Genomic DNA, 22,100 nt, shown 5'->3' with positions numbered 1-22,100 from the left:
TTTTATAAGATTCACCAATTAAAAATTGAAAGAGTGCAACATAAATTTCTGCGATTTATTAATTATAAATTAGGAATTCCAAACGAATATCTTAATTACACTTTCCTCATGAACTTACTAAATTTAACCGATTTATCATTGAGACGCACAGTGTGCGACTTAGTATCTCTTTTCAAAATTTCGAATGGCAGACTGGACGCCATTGATTTGACGAGTCTTATATCGCTCCGTGTACCTACGCGCGACACTCGACAGACCGCTCTATATAATGTTCCCATATCTGCTAACAATTATTTCCAAAACTCACCTATTCAAAGACTTCACATACTCGGTAATAAGTATAGCTCAATTGATGTTTATCATCACCAATCAGTATACAAACTAAAATACAGTATACTAGAATGTTTGTAACAGATTCATAATTTTTTTTCAAACGCATATTTTATTGTTTCATTAACTAAGCTTTGTTTTGTAAAATTCCCAATCGGGCAAAATAAAGATTGATGATTACAAAGATGGTTTACAACAAACTGTAGTGTTTATCTTTATAATAATAATAACAAACTTACTTGTCTTGTGTGTATTACCTACTTACATTATTGTACTCTTGTAACTACACTATATTTATATAAACTTATCGAACTCATTGTCCAAATTCCAATAACACCGTAACTATATACTTGAATTGTATCTACTTAACTACCTACCTATATCTGTTATATTTTTCTCAAGTTTATGTATTAGTTTAACCTATGTTCTGTAAAATATTCAACCGACGTACTTTGTACAATAAACTTTGCTTGCTTATGTTTATAAAATAATAACACCATAACAATAACCCTACACATTTTTATGTAAGTTCATACTCAATTTATTATGCTATGTAATTAAAATATTTTATAATGCTACTGAACAACAAAACCCATAACATGTATATGTAAAAGCCTTCTAGGCGTTAATAAAATGAAATAAATAAATAAATAAATAAAACCTGTAAAAAAACTTTATATTGAATAAAAAAATTTCAAAATTAGTAAACTTCATACAGTACGTCATTATTACGTATTGGGACGAATCAAAGTCAATTTGGTCACATTTTCTTCTAATTGATTTGGATAACAGTCATTCCGAAAGTCACGTCCCACTGCACTTTGTGACATAAACGAGTTGACAATTTGTTCAACTTTGATGCGCTAAGTTTTAAGTATCACATCAAATTGTCACCTTGGGTCCGAAACACAGGTAAAATAGCACAAGAATATATTTATGACATGTGACTAAAAGTTTGGCAAAAACATTTTAGTATTATTGACGTATCGATAAGTAGGTATTTTTAATATACTGAATAGATCATACCTCGAAGTGTGATTTGGCCTTTGAAAGAAAACATTATCTTTAAAAATACAGGGTTTTCCAATAAAAGGTGTTATTTTGATATTCAATCGTAAAAGATCAATGGTTTCGTTAGCTTGTGTGGCACGCAGCGCCGTTTTGTTAAAAGTAAACTTTGTCCAAATCAATACCATCTAATTCCGGCCATAAAAAATCATTAATTATCACTCGATAGCGCAATCCATTCACCGTAACTGTTGCTCCAGCCTCATTTTCGAAAAAGTAAGGTCCAATGACTCCGCTGGACCATAAACCGCACCAAACAGTCACACGTTGAGGATAGAGAGGCTTTTCAACAATAAATCTTGGGTTTTCCGAGCCCATCTTTGCTTTTTTTGCCTTTTGCTTTTTGACGAAGCCACCGAGGTGGAAGTGGGCCTCTTCACTCAAGATGATTTGCATTTGATTCACTCAAGAGAATTTAAATAATTTCAATGCGCTGTTGAAGCGTGTATCGTTCCATTTTTATTAATGGCGTATTTTCTACTTGTCAAATGTTAAAAAATGACAGCTCCAAAAGTAACATATACCGAAATAGCGGGCTATTCAAAATAACACCTCTTATTGGAAACCCTGTAGTTCAAAAATTATATATTATTCAAAAATCAATCGATTATTTTATTTTATTATTTATTAAAAGTTTTTGTTACATCGGAAACAGTTATGGTGCGGGGTAATTTTAACATAACATGAAAACACAACAAATACAAGGAAATGTATAAAAATAAATCTCACAAAGGCAAAACCTGTACGTGGGATTTATTTTTATTTTGTATTTAAATATTTTTAACACCTTTATATGAGGACTATTCATTTATGAGCGATATTCGCTGCCGCACTGGGTGGCGAAAAACATCAAGCAGAGATTTCGCCAGGGTATTAGATTCGCAGCTAGTGCGAAACTAGAACCCCGTCAATTCCAACAAACCGCCTGGGTAGGTGGAATTGACGCAGGTTTATTTTCGCTTGTTTTTCGAAACATACGCTATTACTCCAGTTTACCTCCATTCTACCACATTTTACCAATATACCACCATAATTTGGCCACATTTTACCACTATGACACCACCACCTTTTTGCCACCATTTTACCACCATTTTACAATATTTTACCACTAAATCACTTCCACGATTTAGCCACATTTTACAACCATTTTGTTACCATTATGCCACACTTTTCCACTACCGTCATCATTACACATTTTATAACCTTGGTGATGGTAGATGCAAGTATTTAAATATTTTCAGGTTATTTATAACCTGGTAATATTTACCTTTTTTAAAAATAAAACATCAAAATCTGTTTTCATCAAAGTTACTTTCCTCTCATGGGGAAACTAAACGTGTTGTTTGTTTCAGTTTTTGTTTTAGTGGTTCGCAGTTTAAACAGTTCGTTTATTTTGAAAGTGATTTTATAAAAAATCCAATTATTGGAGAATTTTTTGAGGCTGAAGGGAGAGTGGAGGGGATAGAGAAGGTTGGGAAATACCTGGCTATTCAGATCTGGTTACCAAACACACGCCTCACTGCCATACATCATGGTAGGTAGCAGCACTCTATAGTGGACTGCTAGCTGCGCTTCTTTGGACAGTTATAAATTATTTAAACTTCAGGATTTGTTAGAGAAAAATTTGTATAAGAAAATTTAGCCAATAATCGTTCTAAATCTACATGAATAAATTTAAGCCACTCTATTTCCTGCGAGAATTGTAAAATTTATAGTTTACACGTTAAACTAAATATTTCCGCGATTAGTTCTGTTACGTGGGAGTGGATGAATTTCCCAATAAATATCCACTTGCCAGGAGCTAACAACACCAGGGGCAGTATTATTTATAGAAAGACCGGAATATGTGCCTTGTTAAAGTGGAAACATTACCATTAAACCAAGAGTTATTGGAAGTTACATTGAATTTGTCACATGTTTCACGTTACAGTGGATTATGTGTTTAGTGATTTAACGATTTTTTTACATAACTATTTAACTGTCATCATTAAAAAGGATTATCATCAAAAATTCAACAGTAGGTGCCTCACACATTCAGTATTGAATAAAACAGTAGGGGCCTCACACAGTAATTATTGAATAAAACAGTAGGTTCCTCACACAGTAATTATTGAATAAAACAGTAGGTTCCTCACACAGTAATTATTGAATAAAACAGTAGGTTCCTCACACAGTAATTATTGAGTAAAACAGTAGGTGCCTCACACAGTAATTATTGAGTAAAACCTCAATTTCTAATAATAAAGACAATAAATAATAATAAGTATTATTAATATTGAAGACAATATACATTATCGACTCTCGAACGAAAATTTGAAACAAAAAATGATTTGTTCGCTGCTAGGAATTAAACCCAGGATCCTTGCTTTGTCAGAGCACCGCTCTACCAACTGAGCTAATGGGACCCTATTTTCTTCGTTCATATTTAACTTTATCATACTTCGATTAAGAACTAACATAATTATCTTCATTTTCCTATTTATATTTATATATTTATTCATCAATTTTACTATTTATTAATTTAAAATAATATTTATTTTTATTTTTTATTTATTTATTCAAAAAACAGTTTTTAATATAAAAAACATACTCCTCACATCTCTCTAGGGCATTCCTGTATCAAGATGTGCAGCTTTACAATTACATCATTTAAAAAAAATACATATTATGTAAACTTAATATATTGGAATTAACTTAATATATAGAAATAGATTGGAAGATACTCACAGTATCGCCCTGTAAGACCATTATTCAGATTTGAAAGGTTGCTTTAAATGGCTTTAGCCGTGTTTGGTGACCAGATCTGAATAGCCAGGTACTCCCCACCTTCCTCTTCTCCATCTCCTTCCACTTCCCACAACCTTTAGTGAGTCAGTTCTAAGATTATTGGCTGTTAAACTATTCTGAGTGTAGTGAGCATACATCACTATTGAGAGTCAAATAAATTTATATCTAATAAATTATTTCAATTATAAAACAACATGTTTATTGTATTTTAATCAATTCATTCATATATTTTGAATACAACACACATATAAAAATAATATCGAACTTCTCCATATTTCAATACACAAATAATTCAATGCAGAAATAAAACTTATCACAATAATAATGACAAATGTGCCAAGCGCCGATCAGTTTCAATTATGGCCATTCCCACACGAAGATAATATTTTCTAGTTTTTTTGCGCTTAGCATACGTGCCGCTCATGAGAATCCGTAGCATACTTTTTTGCTAGTATAGTATAGCTAGTATATAGTATAGCTAGTATACTATGCGACGCGTCGACGACTGGTTTGACGTCAGTTGCAAGCTACTGACAGTGCTGGTATCAAGCTACGAGAGATCAACTGTCAGGGGGATCAACTGTTGGGGTACAAACTATCGGATGAACCAAATCAGCTTCAATCAGCAAGCTATTTTTATTTAATAAATATTTACACGATGATGCAGTACATTTTGTTTTGACTATCACACTAGGCTAATGCCCGTGTTGTGGTAATAAAATACTTCATATAATAAACAGATAAAAGTTAAAATGTGAAAATAAGAAAATCTAAGATAAAAACATATAAGAATGAATAAAACTAAATGCAAATATAGAAATTGAAAGTAAGATGAGAAATAAAAAAGAATAATATTTTGGTGGAGATAAAACTGAAAGCTGAAACAAGAATTGTAGGTATTCTTCAAGAGTACGTGTTTAAAATTCGTGCCATGTAAGAAATTGGAAAGAAGGTGTGATAGAGTAAATATTTTTTTATTATTTTACATATAAACATTTTTTTAATAACTTTATGAGTTTAAGGAGTCGTTGTAGAAAGCTCGTTCCCTTTTAAATAACCAGAGATGTACTTTATTTCAAATAAAACCATTTCAAATGGAAATGCAAAATGGGTATTTTCCATTTTGCATTTTAAATGCTTTTTTGCAACATTCTTCCTACTATCTCCACTCATCTTTTTTTCATAAGCCCCAAATATCAGTCGGTCCTCAACCTCGCCATGAGAGATAATTTACATTTGTCAAGTTGCTCCCTGGTAGGAGCCCTGGCAATTGAGCGATACCATTACAAAAAATACTGATTCAAATACTGAACATGGGGCCCCGGCCATGGCGCTGTAATATTAAATGTTAGATAGCAGTTTCTATGTTTTTACGTTGGCAATATTAGTCAACATGGTTTCATAATCTGTAGTCGTGGTGTTTTTGGATTTACCATCATGTAATATGTTTGTTCTACATTGATGTCCATTATTAAATGACAAAATTGTTTAAAAATTCTACAATTATTTTAATTGTTTGACCTGAGAAACTCTTTTGCATTTTTAATACATTTTGAAAATAGGTATTTTGCATTTTGCATTTGAAATGCTTTTCTAAAAACAATTTTGCATTTTGCATTTTCAAATGGAAAAGTTTTGACCCATTTCCATTTTGCATTTATTTGACTTTTGGAGACCCATTTTGCACATCTCTGCAAATAACCAATGTTTTACTCGGGCAGTAAAAGGGGAGTTAGAATTATACGACTTTACCATAGTTGAATGAGGTATTTGTTTTAGGAACCGAGCAACCCAGGTTTGATGAAAAACGGGTGTGTACTTGATGTTGTGGAGCCATAACATATCATAACATACCATAACATAAGCTTATCTTAGTAAATAACTGTCGAATATCTAATACAGTAAGGTAAAGGTTTGCAGCACAGTTCAGTGTGGAATTTGTCTGCGCACGGTCTTACTGCATTTGGTTTTGGAAGATTACTTACCGACCCATGGGACGACAAGCTTGGTATAAATGTTAACTTTACTAGTTCCCTCCAATAAATTTTCTGGAGTGTTTGTTAAGTACATAACTCTAATGATTATTTAAATTTTATTTATTGCTTTGTAAATTACATGAAATTACTTTAGTCTCAGTTTTATATACCATTTTCGATTGTTATTGTATAATTATTTGATTAAAATACTGGAGAATGAAATAATATATTAAAAAAATCGACCACTAAAAACCTTTATTTTTATTTTACATGTATTAAAAAAAATTCGTTTGACTGAGGATTGAATCTTCCTCCCCAGGAACTGGAATCAACCGAGCTAACACTTTAGCCAAATCCCGATCGAATAGGACCGACATTTATTTCGTATATTAACTGCTGTAATAAGTGTGAATGTTTCACATTGTAAAATTTTATCATTCCCTATTACACATAAAGCACGAAAATATAAGGATTTTTGAACATTTAAATTAGCCATTTCGTAGGCACCTACATAGAGAATAAGAAGGAAAATTAAAATAACTGTTATTAAAATAAAATTTCTGTTAAAATTTTATATTATAGGTAGGTAATTTATTGCTTGTCTGAATTTTTCTCATAATCAGTTCCAATTTTGAAAATGACACTTAAATTCAAAACGAGTGCGTTGAACGAGAGTTACGCAGGACGGATACACAACCGAAATATATATATATTTTTTTATTGATGAACAATGTTTTCTAAATCAATCACACTAGAATTTTATTTTCTGATGTCGAATGACAAAATTAGTTTTTAATGTGTTCCGAGTCAACTCTATGTAGCAAGAAACCTATAACTAAACGTGGCCGAGTATTCCAATCAATATTTTATTTCTGAATGTTTACGTAAAGAGTAGAGTAAAGTTTTGCACTAATCAATTAACGAATCTATTTACATTCTTTTGCTACAGTCCGTCTAGAAATGGGGAAAAAAATAAGTGGGAAATATTTTAAATGGTTTTATATGTAGATGCCTGGCGTCACCCTGACTTGTTGAAGATACCACACGGCAGAACATGATATTCTAGTACAGAATGAGTGTTGATAATTTGTTAAAAATCTTACTATTTTTAATGATAATTTTAATGTTTACGAGACAAGGTTGTTATACATAGCACAAATGATAACATATTATTTTAAAGTAATAATAATTGGCCTCAAATACATATTTAAATTCAAAAATCTTCCGAGAAAAAAAAACGTGACGCCGACGGGAATTGAAACCGAAGCTCGGGTACTCTATGTATTTCAGAGTATGTATTTTATGTATAGGCTAATAATTATTGGTCAAAAGTAATACATTAAGAATCTATTTAATCGTGATCCGGTTATAAACAGGATTGCAGGCTTTGACGAATGCATTAATATGTTTCCTAGTAAGCCTTTAGTAAATGTCGAATATATTATCACGATGACGGAACACGTGTTAGTAAAAATTTTCGCATTTCGTCATTATTAACATAAATTATATATTATCAAGGCGAAAGCAGGTCCATGAACACGTGTTCTGATATGTTAGGAAATTATAAAAAAGTATCAGGAAATGGCCTGCAATCCCGTTTTTAACTGGATTACCAAATTTTTTAAGGAGACGTGTAGCATGGAAACAGGAATAGTACTACAGAATGAAATTTCTATAACAGTAGATCTATAATTACTCACTAAATAAGCTGAAAACTTTATTCTTGTATTCTTACAGTCTTATTTATAAAGATTCCATAATACGCCGCTGCAGCGCTGGTATAGCTGTACGGTGAGGAGGGCCGTATACTGCTCGGGTTAAAATATTTCTCAATAATATTCATGGAAGATTTAGACTGGCACATCTTTGTTAAAATCCTCAAAAACACGGTCATTTTTGCATTTCGCGTTTAGATGCTAACTTCGATTTTCTTCAGATGACATTTGCGATGTCATTAACACGGTCTGATTTGAATTGCTTCGAAATTTTGCCAATTTGATTATGCTTTCCGTATTTACTTTGGTATATCTATATTTTGATTTAAAATATTTGTGCGTGAACTTTGCAAAATAAAATAAATCCCACATATCGGTAATGTTTTTTTACTTGCATAGATCAAAACAAATGGGTAATTTAAACCTTATCCCCATCTACATAAGGAGTGTTATTATTAGTAGCCGATTCCAAATTTTACACGACGAGGTGCATCACCGTGTTTTAAAATGCGCCTAAGGGCAGACCCAGCTTGAAAAGACATTTGATGGCCGAATAATTTTTATATAATAAGTTTTTAAACCAAAATATATTTTTCTAGAACATTTTGTGTCGCCACTGCTACACGTCGCAATAGATCACGTGATAATCGCTGTGTCTCTTCTGTACGGTGCTGCTGGAACGAGATGGACTATGACCTAGGATGTACCTAGGAACCCAGTGATGACGAGTGATGGAAAAATGTATTTTTGGTTTACATTCTTAAATACATGTATTTGAATTTTATTTTTGTTTTGGTAATGAAGAAATTCAAATCTTGAAAGCGAAATTCAACCAGCTTCCCGACTTCCGATCGAGCTGAATCTCGGCAGATATACTCGTTGTCGATAACAACGCATTTTACCAATTTGGTGGCAATCACGTACACGCACGCAGATATGCACGTATTTCTCTGAAATCGAATGACATTAAAGCATACACGAAATAAATGACGTTTTTACCCGATCGGCATTTGGCGAGGTTGTTAGAGTTGTCGTCTCCAGTTCCTGGGTAGGAACGCTCAATCCTCAGCCAAAATATTTTTTTTAAATTTTAAAAGACTTATTAAAATAGATGTATTATAGTAAAAAAAACTTTGTGTTTTAGGGGTTAATAATTAACACTATATGATCGGGCATTTTACCGCCAAATTGGACTTAGACTTTCCGCAAAAAAAATCATATCTTATGATCTATTTGATATATTTCGATGAAACTTTAATTGTTTTACTTAAAAAAATGCCTTTATTTATTTATTTAGCAATGTATGTGTAATTCCTTTTTTATGAACAAAAACTTTCTATTTTCTTGGGAATCATAGAAAAAACAGTATTTCACAATCGAAATAACATATCGAAATTTATTCATACAAAAGTACAAGATTATTTAGAAATGTTCAATACATATAAAAAAATCTACAACCTAATAGTGCTTCAATGTGTGATAGCGTTCGAAATACTTTCCTTTATGCAGGGGCACATTGCAAAACTTGCACATGTACCGCGTTTCACTGCGTAGTTTGTGAGCGGAACATACGCGACAACGATTTTATTATTTTTGTTGTGTTTCAAACTCATTGTATTGACAGGTAGATAGATCGGGTACCGCCGACAATAGAAAACACATGACCCCGCACCCATTTAGAACCCCTTGTTTACAAGTTTCCCGCTCCTTACCGCTTTGCGCAACAAAACGAGTAAACTCGTCTCTCGCGTCTTACTGTAAAAGGCATATGACGAGTTTTCTCGTTTTCCGCAAAAAATGTGTTAATAAATAATTGTTTTATTACTTTCTGAGATGATTTAAAATACAACCTTAATACAATGTAAGTTTAAAAATAATTAATCCATTTCATTAATAAACTACTTTGTAAGATACTTTCATAAAGATAGTTTAGAAAAGTATTGAAATTTTTTAACATTTTATTCATTTTTTAGACTTCCTTGACGGACTGTACATTGGTGTTACCGGATCAGAAATTATCTAGAAATAGCTAGCACATTTCCTTGGCTAATTTTAGCTAATCAGTAATTATGTAGTTTACATTTGCAGGCCTTTTGTTTCAACGTTCCAATGGCCCAATTTCCTATTAACTCCAACACTAAAACAGTTAACCTTTAATTAGCGATCTATCTATATAAATAAAAATGTTAAGTTTTTGGAGGATTGTAATTATCGCCAATTTAAATGGATTGTTGGCTGGATGATTCTGTGGTTCTCCAATCCGCAGAATCCAAGGTTGCGTTATTACTCTTGGTGTGCAATAATGAGAATTCGGATATTTCCAATTTAGTTTTTATTTTAACAAAACTCACGTTACAATCATTTTATGAACAAAACAGATCGCGTACGTTAGAGGAGATTTAGGGCTAAACCGGCGGCTAGACCACTGGAGAGAGAATGAAATATTTGAAGCCAGGTTTACAGTGATACTAGTCTCACATAAATGTGGGTAAAAGTAATGTTGTTATTATTTTCGGCAGATGTAAACTCCCTATAATTTACCCTGCAATTTGTTCAAAATCTTAAATTTCCAAAGTTCTTCATGGATTGCTTTGAAATTTTGACACAACGTTGCATTCGAATACGCGTGTGTGTTTTATATAACTATACAGACATCATCTGTGACACTTAAAATCATATTTTTTTAAAACAGCGCCATCTGTTGTAAAAACTTGCTATTTTGAAAAACAACGCCATCTGTTGGACTTAAAAGCACCACAGTGAGATACAGCAACGCGTGGCGGGCTACAGCTAGTAAATAATATAATTTAAAGGGAGAGATCACGATATAAATGGTGAGCTCTCCGATTTGAAAGAAAAACTTATGTCGTCAATTTACATAAAACTCAAAGGGTTCAAACAATTTGGGAGGCCCGTATGGCTACCGCCGCCCCGGGCACCATTAATTGGATAACAAACACATTTGTAATGGCTCGCCCTAAGTGTTGCGCTACGTTTGGTGAGTGAGGTTGTCCAGTTCTTGATGGTGGATGCATTTGCTCACAAACTGCGTGGCGGGCCGGATCTGGAGAGGCCGTTTGAGTGAGACCTTTTGACCTCTCCAGCCAAACTCTCTCGACACATCGCCTACCACCCAGAATTCTAACCACCTCTTTATAATACCCTTTTCCATCCCAGAACTTCTACTACTAGTTAGTAGTAATCTACTTCATTTTCCTAAAAATACCCTCTACACCGATACCTAAAGATGAGAGGGAAATTATTGTAAATCTTTTTTATTGTTTTGAAACTTGTTTAAAAATGTTATTTAAATTTTGGGTTTTGTTTTGTTGGAGTAATGAACCTTCCTACCCAGTAAATGACACCTCTACCAACCTCGCCAAACGCCGATCTGGTAGGACCGACATCCGACATTTATTGTAATAACTGTAATATCATCCGATTTCAGAGAAATGCGTAAAAGTTGACAAAATGCATTGTTATTGACAACGATCAACAACTATTTTAAGATTCAGCTCGATAGGATATCGGGAAGTGGGTTAATTTCTGCTTCCAAGATTTGCATTCATTCATTTCCAAAAACGAAATAGAAATAGATATAATTAAATTAAATTAATCAGCCATTAAGATGTTGGGTTTTGTCATACACAATCCAAAAGACTCGACCAACCTTGCAGTTATAAGTCTGCTTAACTTTAGCTTAGTGCGTAGCATTCTCGAGAGTGGATCTCGGGTATGGGGGCCAGAGGACACTATCTACTAATGGACTAAAAGATACAAAAGAAGTTTTTACGATACCTCTACATGAGAGAGTTTGGTTACTACCCATGGCTGTTTCCAACAGCATTTATCTCGGGAATGCTGGGTGTATGCAGCCTTAGTTCCAGAAGGGATGTTGCATTACTCCTGATGGCGTATAAGCTTCTAAACGGTTTAGTATCGATACCAGACATTCTGGCTAAAATATGATTCTATGTCCCGGATAATTTTGTACGAGGCCGCCAACACAGGCTTTTGATTCTTCCAAGGTGCAGAACTAACTTACCAATGGTGATGCCCTTGGGAAGAATCACTAGGTAAAAAAACTGCCTCCCAGGAAATGTAGATATTTTCCACATGTCCTACAATGTATTTAAACGTGAAATATTATTCAAGACTTAACATTGTAAGCCTAAATTTGAAACTTTTTTTTTGTCCCACTTGTAATGTATTTGCTATTCACTTTTTGTCATCTCTAATTACCGATATTGCAATGTACTGGTACTGTTTTTGCAAATAAATAAATTAAAATTAAATTGATTTTCTGTTCATTTTCACCCGAAGTGCAAGAAAATTAATCTTACCTGGATATTTCACTGCTCCATACCTCATGTTTAAAATCACGTTCTAATGTAAAATAATAAGGAACAAACAACGTAGCGTCTCACCTAAGTTTGAAGATTTCAAAGGCCTTTGGAGGATTGTGAATTATCGCAAATTTAAATGAATTGTTGGCTGGATGATTCTGTAGTTCTTCAATCCGCAGAACCCAAGGTTTGCGTGGTTACTCTCGGTGTGTTAAATCAGAATACGAATATTTTAGTTTTATTTTAACAAACTCACGTTACAATAATTTTATTAACAAAAATAGATTGCGTACGTTAGAGGGGATTTAAGGCTAAACCGGCGGATGAGACCACTGGAGAGAGAATGAAAAATTTGCCGCGCGAGTTTACAATGATACCAGTCTCACATAAATGTAGGGAAAAGTAAACGTTGTTATTATTTTTGGGAGATGTAAACTCATGATAGAAATAGTACAAATTGCAACGCAATTTGTAACCGTTTATTTTGAAAAAAAAACTGAAATTCATAATAATTGCTGACTTCAGATAATATTTCCCACAAACAGATTTTCTACTTTATATTTAAGGTATTGACTCCAAACAAATTGATTTCCCTCGGGGCCAACGTCATCTTATAAATCTTATAAGAGGATTCTGTGTGGAGAGTCTCTTTAGGGAGAGGAAGGAGTAAAAATACGATTTCTAAGAGGGTAACAAAATTAAAAACGACAGGTTATTCAACAACCTAGTTGTTGAACACAAGAAGGAACATTAAAATGATTTTTTTCTTATAATATTTGCCAAGTTTGTCAACATAACATGAATGTTGGGCACGGGTTTGTTATGTATTTTGTCTGTGCACTAGTGCCAAAGAGATCAATACTACAATATCATTGGAATACGGTAGAATGAACACAGAATACCCAAGAGTCCCAAAAGGCCGGAGCCACTGAGACCATAGCATCGGATAGTCAATAATAATAATAAGAATATGATAATATTTTGATGATTTTTATGGCGTGGTTTTAGTGCAAAATCACCTCAAGGGCGTTGTAAAAACATATGATGACACATTTCTAAAATTATCTATGTTATTACTAACAATTATCAATTTATGTCTAACAGATTGCATCCACTGGTTCGCCGATCACCAATACAAAGCTATATGTACAATGCATTTATTTGATTGATGAACGTGATGCTAGAATGTACATATGTAATTATTATTATTCATTTATATGTTCTTCAAGCAGGTAATATACAGTACCATTCTTACCTGGTAGGTCACTTAAGATTAACACTTTTTATTGTTTATTAGAGAAACCTCCAATAATATGATGATATGTGGTTGTTACGTAATTTGCAAAAACAATAGAAGCTACAAAATCTAAAGTCAACATTTATTTTTTTCTAAACACAATATTCTAAACATTCATATGAAAAGTTTATTGAACACATTTTTATAGGGCGAGAACACGAAATTTATTATTGCTTATTTTCACAAATCTTCGTTTATTGCTTTTGTGAAAAATGTGGCAACTTGAAAATTAAAAGAAACATTATGTTAACCCCAGTACAGTGAGCTTCGTCGATTCGACTCCGCCGAAACACAATTATTGCCGTATATTTTTGGATGCGTTAAAATCTCATTCGGCACCTAGTTCTCAAGATTGGTGCACCTTTATTGTACGTCGGGTTAGCGGGGCAAAAAAATGGTATTGAAGTAAGACATAGTCGAATCGACGAAGTCCTTTAATATTTGGTACTGTTATTTTCCGGCAATTTTATAAACTTTTCAATAAACAGGTTTCTGTGAACACAATATGTTATTTTTTATGTTGACAGATGAACTAAATACCAAATTTGCATGTAAATACTAATTCAATTTGAGAGGCAGTTTTGGGTACCGCCGCCCCGGGAACCATTTATTGGATGAACAACACCACTACCATAGGTCATCCCAGCAGTGGCAGCTCGTGACTTTTGGGTGTACTAAAGTTCTAATACAACAAAAATGTCATTATTGATGTTGTTGTAGCTGAAAACAATTTTTTCTTTTCTTTAAATATTCGAGGTATGTTCAGGATTCCACCAGCTGCGTGGCATGCCTGTTCGGGACAGGCTGGTTTGGGGAGACCCTTTGACCTCTCCAACTAGTCTCTCGACTATAGAGAGGGCTATATTCATATGTCCGTCACTTCTGGACACACTGATTCCTAGATTCCTACCCAACCCTCATAAATTTTACCTTTGCAGTACTTTATCTTCGTCATTTCCGTCAAAAAACCCCCCATTTCGCATCTCCAAAGATGACAGGCCCTGAGGCAATTTTTTAAATAATCAGCTCTTTGCAGTAACTATTAAAATTATTGGTAAAAGACAGCCTTGCAGAAACAAAACTTTGCCTGAAATGGCTGTGCGACCAGATCTGTTTAGCCAGGTACTTCCCTACCTTACTCTTCCCCACTTCATTTAGCCTTACAACATACCCCAACAGGGATGCAATAGTCCCATTATATCGGGACAGTACTGGAAAGCATTTGAGACTCTTATGCGGCATGTTCCTGATGAACTCGTAGCCGAATCGACGACGCATAAGCACATCCAGGGTTAAAGAGGTTGGCATTGGCGAAACATTGGCAAATATTTATTTTCAGAATTGACGAAATATCGAAAGTGTTTTGATAAATATTGAGTTTAAAATATTGGCCTTCTTTTATTCCGTATTTTAGTGTGTTTATTAAATCGCAATTTAAATTAATATTCGAGCAAACCAATACGATTTTATATTTGTTTACATTATTTTATATTACATTATTTGGTCGCTGGGTTTTGCAACTTTTTTGGCAACTTGTCAAGGGACCAGTTAATGCGTTTTAAAGGTTGAAAAAACGTTAATTAAAGACAAATATTTGTACATCGCGGTGGGAGTTGTCTCCTAATATCATGAATAGTTTCGTGTTTGCTTTTAGACTAAGGCGGATGGGAGATAAAAGTATGATGAAAAATCTTTTTGGAATTCATGGTCATAGTTACTGGGTTGCTTGAAGATTTTTCCGACGCTTAAGAGGAAGCTACAAGACAAAATGTGTATATTCTTGGTATACCTTATATTGTAGGTAATAGGCATTAAAATCGCATGACAAATGGAGTTTGGAAACGTCCGATTTAAACAGTAAAAAACTGGTTTTTATTTATTTTGTAAATAATTTTATAAGAAAGCAAAAAAGTTAATCAAGTGAAACTGTCACAGATACTCTTAGCTATAATACTGTATTTTTTAAAGTTGTTTCCTTTATGCGTTCATACATTTCTATTGAAAAAAAATATTTTTTAGTAGTTTGCATTTATATTTTTTATTGAGTAATTTATATTTTTATTTGTATTCTACTGAAGCGAAGCGATAGGAAAACCTTCAATTTATCTAAAGCATATTTTTTGCTATTCATAATGTACACCACAATTCGTTATACCTAAAGATTAATCAAAATGGTGATTTACGGAGGTTTGTTCAATACTCACATTTGAATTATTTCTGATGAACGTATTACTAAAATCTCAAATGTTTCAAGAGGTATCCCTACGGATGAAAGTTATGTATATTTAAGATTAATAAAAACGGTACCTTACCGTTAAAATATTTTCTGTAAAACGGTTTAAAGATTTCATAAAACGTAGGTGAGGTTAGGTCAAACGATTTGTTCATTTATGTCGTATAGATTCCCACCTTATTTTAGATTTGATATGGCAAATTCAACCGCCGGTCTGTCTAATACACAAAGGCCGCGTGTCGCATATTTCATGGCCCTTTCTCCATCCAACTTATCCACAACATTTGGACAAAAAAGATTCCTATATATCTTTATAAAAAAACCCACTCTCATTCAAAACTCACAACAATACTATAACATTTAAATTTTAATTTATTGTTATGTAGTTTGTCAGCAGGTTTATCATTATACTTAACCCTTTCACCTCCGCACTTTTTTTTCCACGTAAAGGCCAAAATTATTGATTAAACAACACCTTAAATAATTATTTGAAAATTTTTTGTGGATACATTTTTTTTGCTTACTAATTAAGATTTTTTTATAGTTAGATTTTTATTATTTTTTCGTCTCAAGGGGTTATTTTTTATTATTAAAGAAATACCTGTCACACAAAAAATTGTTTAATAAAATAAAATATATACATAAATTTACAGTGTACGCATAAAAATGTATAGGTACAGTCCAAACAAAACAGCCGAAACAGATTCTGCCATTTCATTTACGGAATTTGTCGCTGGAAAAAAGATTGCAATCTAGCAGAAAAAATAATTGACACGAGGAATATCGTTCACAAGCGATATGCAAAAAATGGTGCTATTTGTTTCTCAAAATCAAGATAAATTCATTTTTTTCTTCGTGTTCCCTAGGAAAAACCATGGTATATATTTAAAAAAAATTATGATACTGTCATAGAATGCGATAAGCTCTTTTGCGTACTGATATCTCTTCAAAATGTATTCCACTGTTAGAATGCGATAAGTGCTATGGCGTACTGATATCTCTTCAAAATGTATTCCACTGTTAGAATGCGATAAGCGCTATTGCGTACTGATATGTCTTCAAAATATTTTATTCCACTGTTAGAATGCGATAAGCGCTTTGGCGTACTGATATCTCTTCAAAATGTATTCCACTGTTAGAATGCGATAAGCGCTATTGCGTACTGATATGTCTTCAAAATGTATTCCACTGTTAGAATGCGATAAGTGCTATGGCGTACTGATATCTCTTCAAAATGTATTCCACTGTTAGAATGCGATAAGCGCTATTGCGTACTGATATGTCTTCAAAATATTGTATTCCACTGTTAGAATGCGATAAGCGCTTTGGCGTACTGATATCTCTTCAAAATGTTTTTTTTTTTTTTTTGTAATTATTTTTTATTTTTAATAATAAGTTTACATGGTACATAATTCATTTTACATCTTGTATTTTTTTACTACTCTTCCATTGAAAGCATTTGCTTGTGTATGGAAGGGGAGTGTACATAAATGTTGTTGTTAGTTAGTACTTAAATAATTCTTTTTACATAAATGTATGTTTGCTGTAGTATTTTTGTTGATAGTAGTGATGGATAATATATTAATTTATTAAATTTAAAAAAGAAAGGAAGTTATGGAAAACTAAGGATATTTGTGAGATTAATTAAATGATTAGTTTTTTTTTCAGAATATTTTTAAAGTGTCTTTTGACAGAGAGCAGTATTCGGGTTTTATCATTAATGCTTCTGATTTCTTCTTGTAGACGATTGAAAAAAGTTCTTCCCTGGTAAGTATAATGATGTTGTGCAAAAGACGTATTTATTTTTGGGCATAGAAAAACATGTCTAAGTCGCGTTCTGCTTTCATTTAAAAATTGATATTTATCTTTTTCTTTTATAATTTGGATTAATGAGTTTTTAATATATAGGTCTTTAAATGTAGGTACTTGAAATTCTTCAAACAGGCGTTCTGTTGGGTAGTCAAAGGATTTTTTTAATATAATTTTAATAATTGTTCTTTGTATAATTTCAATTGGAAGAAGGTTACATTTATACGCGGATCCCCAACTAATAATAGCGTATTGTATAGTGGATTGAACTAAGGCATAGTAAATTAAATATAGATTTTTTATCGACAGAAACTTTCTAATTCTTAAAAATATATATATTAATTTTCTAATTTTGTTTACTACTTGACATATTTGTTCCTTCCATTTCAGATTTTTATCAATAATTACTCCATATTCCACTGTTAGAATGCGATAAACGCTATAGCGGACTGATATCTCTTCAAAATGTATTCTACTGTTACAATGCGATAAGCGGTGTGAGTAGGCCGGATTCAGTAGTTTAAGAGCGTTGTTAGCGTTGGAGATAAAAAAGTAGAACCAATTTTTTCGCTGCATTTCTCATCTAAGTATAATACATCAATCGGTACTGTACGGTTATTAAAAGTAGGATTTATAAAATTATTATGGTCAGTTAAAAACGCTTTGAATTCGGAACGTCAATCAATCGTTTGTTTATAAAACCTGAAAGGTTCAACGAAGATAAAATATTATTTTGACGAGTGCAAAATTTTCATAATTAATTTTTCGTACCTACAAAATAATAAGAATTTAAAATGCTTGAGGTGATCAATATTTTACACTTAGGCAGGTTGTGTCAAAGATTTAGAACATAAAAATAGAATAAAAATTTCAATGTTAATTTTTAAGTTCTGTAAAAGTCTTATTCAAGTTCGGTTACTATCCGAGTTCTGTGAAACAGCCGGCCTATACATTTATAAAACCCCGAATTTTCAGAGATTTTTTCATGTAAAAAACTTTACAGATTTTGAACAATTCATTAAATTACAAATTAATTATTCAAGTGCTGTGAAAGTCTTATTCAAGTTACGTTATTAATAATAATAATAATAATATTTGAATGATTTTTATAGCGCCGTGTTTGTGCAACAGGGCGATATTGTCCAAGTACCTACTTACTGTGAAACAACTGGCTCTCGATGAATTCATGACAGAACTTGTACAACACTTGAATATATCTTAAACATAACTGGAATAGAATTTGATTAGTACTTTCATAGAACTTGAACAGAATTTGGGCGATACTTGAGTAGAACTTGAGAAGAAGCTAAAGCTAAGCCAAAATGTGTATATTCTTGGTTTACCTTATATTGTAGGTAATAGGCATTAAAATCGCTTGACAAACGCAGCCTAGAAACGTTCGATTTCAAGCATAAAACTGTTTTTTATTTATTATGTAAATAATTTTATAATAAAGCAAAAAAGTTAATCAAGTGAAACTGTCACAGATAATCTTAGCTATAATACTGTATTTTTTAAAAGTTGTTTCCTTTACGCGTTCATATATTTCTATCGAAAAAAAATATTTTTTAGTAGTTTACATTTATATTTTTTATTCATTATTTTTTTTTTAATTTGTATTCTACTCAAGCGAAACGATAGAAAAACCTTGAATTGTACACCAGTTCGTTATAAAGATTAATCAAAATAGTGATTTAGCATTAAGCTTCGCCTTAAATAGAACAACCCGTCCTTAATCTTAGGGATAATTGTATAAATAAATAATCTTACCTTTAAAAACTTGAATCCTCTGTGATGACTTAACTTATTTCCAATATTCGTCAACATTTTGATTTTTGTTGATTGTTTTACACTCTCACAACAGACAAAATCAACAATTTATGTACCTACATAATATTATTATATTACAGACCCGTAAAAAATCATGGGATATTACAAATACAACAATTTTAAAGAGAAAATTATTAAAATAATTTTCGACTAAAATATTATAAAAGGTAGGCACTTTATCGCTTGTCTGAATTCTTCACACAATCGATTCCGATTTTGAAAACGGAACTTAAATTCAAAATAAATTCGATTTCATTGATTCAGACTTCACGCAGCACTAACGCACATCACAGACAATCGAAATTGTAATGTTTGATTTCTGTAAATTTTCACTGAATTTGTACCTATCAACAATTTTAATAAACCAGAAAGTGTATTGTTTGTTTAAATCTTATATTTTGAATGTATTATGACACCTGATGATGTTCACTGTAATGCTGTCCGAAACATTGGCTAAATGAGGAAGTAGCGCAACGCAGCATAATACCCCAAAAATGAATCACTATTATATTTTATTATTATGGAAAATATAATATTTACATTTGTTTCACCCGAATGTTAAAACTTACTTCAACATTTAAAGTCTGAAATTCAGTTCTAATTAAATCACATAAAACTGTTTGAATCACAAATATGTAATTATTTTTTTCACACTTATCTTATCTTTTATTTTATTGTTTTGTTATAAAGTGGTACACACTTTTCACCGCAGTGAACTTGGTGTTGATTAAGTCGAAGAAAAAATAAAACTGTATTATATCAATGCACAGTTACAATGATACACATAAACGCATTATTACCATTGGTGCAGTTAAACTAGGCTTATTTTAAAACGCATTTTCATGAATAACAAAGAAAACTACCTCCGTGGCTAAGTTACTAGCGCCTTGGCTCATTATTCAAAAGTTGATGGTTCGAAATCTGGTACAAACAAATCTAATTAGATACATAACACTATTTCACACGATCATTAAGCAACAATTTTATTTGCATGGAGTAAATAGCAAAAATTAACATGAAAAGAAAAATTAAGGTATTAGGTAAATATTTACATTTAAAAAATAAGTTACAAATAATACAGAGTTTTCCAATAAGAGGTGTTATTTTGAATAGTCCGTTATTTCGGTAGATGTTACTTTTAAAGCTGTCATTTTTGACATTTTACAATTAGAAACTACGCCATTAAAAAAAACTGAACAACACACGCTTCAACAACGCATTGAAATTATTAAAATTCACTTAAGTGAATCAAATGCAAATCATCTTGAGTGATGAGGCCCATTTCCACCTCGGTGGCTTCGTCAAAAAGCAAAATTGTCGCATCTGGAGCTCGGAAAACCCAAGAGTTATTATTGAAAAGCCTCTCTCCTCAACGTGTGACTGTTGGGTGCGGTTTATGGTCCGGCGGAGTCATTGGACCATACTTTTTCGAAAATGAGGCTGGTGCAACAGTAACGGTGAATGGATTGCGCTACTGAGAGATGATTAATGATTTTTTATGGCCGGAATTGGATGGTATTGATCTGGACAACGTTTACTTTCAATAAAACGGCGCTACGTGCCACACAAGCAACGAAACCATTGACCCTTTACGATTGAATATCAAAATAACACCTCTTATTGGAAAACCCAATAAAGATAAAAATGTTAGTTAAACACAATAATAGCGAAATGAAAGTTCTATTCAAGTTCTGTTATTACATCAGTTTTTTGAAACAACTGGTTAATAATGATATCATAACAAAACTTTAATAGAGGTAATAACAGAACTTGAATAAAGTTCAATTCAAGGGCTTTTAAATCCGTTTTTATAATTGTTTTAGACAAACTGAGAAGAAGTGTATTTTTGAAATATCGAGTTCTCTCAATTTTTTTATGATTGGAGTAAAAAATGTGGTTAGCGTGACAACATTTGACAACATTTTGACATTAAAATTTTATTATTTAGAAAGAGTTTTGTTCATTTTAAATGCTGAAGGCTTAATTTTTTTATATCATTATTTTAGAATTTAAATTAATAGAATACGGTAAACACCTACTAAAAGCAATTAAAGAGAACTTCAATGTAAAAATACCAAAATGATGTAACTATCTTTTGAATTAATTATAAATTTTAATATTCATAATTACACTCACTAAATATTCTTAATCTTGATGCTCACCACTCTTCTAGACACAAGCGCCAGCTTCTATAGTAGAGGAACATTAAAAAATCAAAAGCAGTAATAATAATATAAGTATGAATTATTTTAGTTAACATTATTTATTATACTCTGTAATAACTGTAAATTGATTAATTATTTTATAAAAAAATAGGAAATTGAATATTTTTTTAAATAATGTCATCAATATAGCTAAACCTGGTTTAAGCTATTCTTGAGTTCGTGTTCTTGAATAAGGGATGTGTGGGAGAAATGCCACCCATTTGTGGAATTAGATCGTAATTCGATTAGTTTAACTCAGTTAGTTGCTAATATACTTCACCACGCGTACTTCATATAAAGTAAGTAACCTCACTACTCGTATACCCACACATTTTATTACATTTTACTAACAAAAACATTTTAGTCAATAAACACATCTTTTATATTTGTTCGTTGAAGGCAATGTTAGCGACTCTCAAACTAAAGACTTGTCATCGCGTTTGGGTCCTACCCAGACGTCGTGCGTTCTATTCCTTGGCTGGCTGAGTCCTAAAACACTCGGTCG

This window comes from Hesperophylax consimilis, chromosome 29 (genome assembly GCF_061612785.1).
Source record: "Hesperophylax consimilis isolate HC1 chromosome 29, BYU_Hcon_1.0, whole genome shotgun sequence".
NCBI lineage: Eukaryota > Metazoa > Arthropoda > Insecta > Trichoptera > Limnephilidae > Hesperophylax > Hesperophylax consimilis.
Note: the sequence above shows the minus strand (reverse complement) of the source record.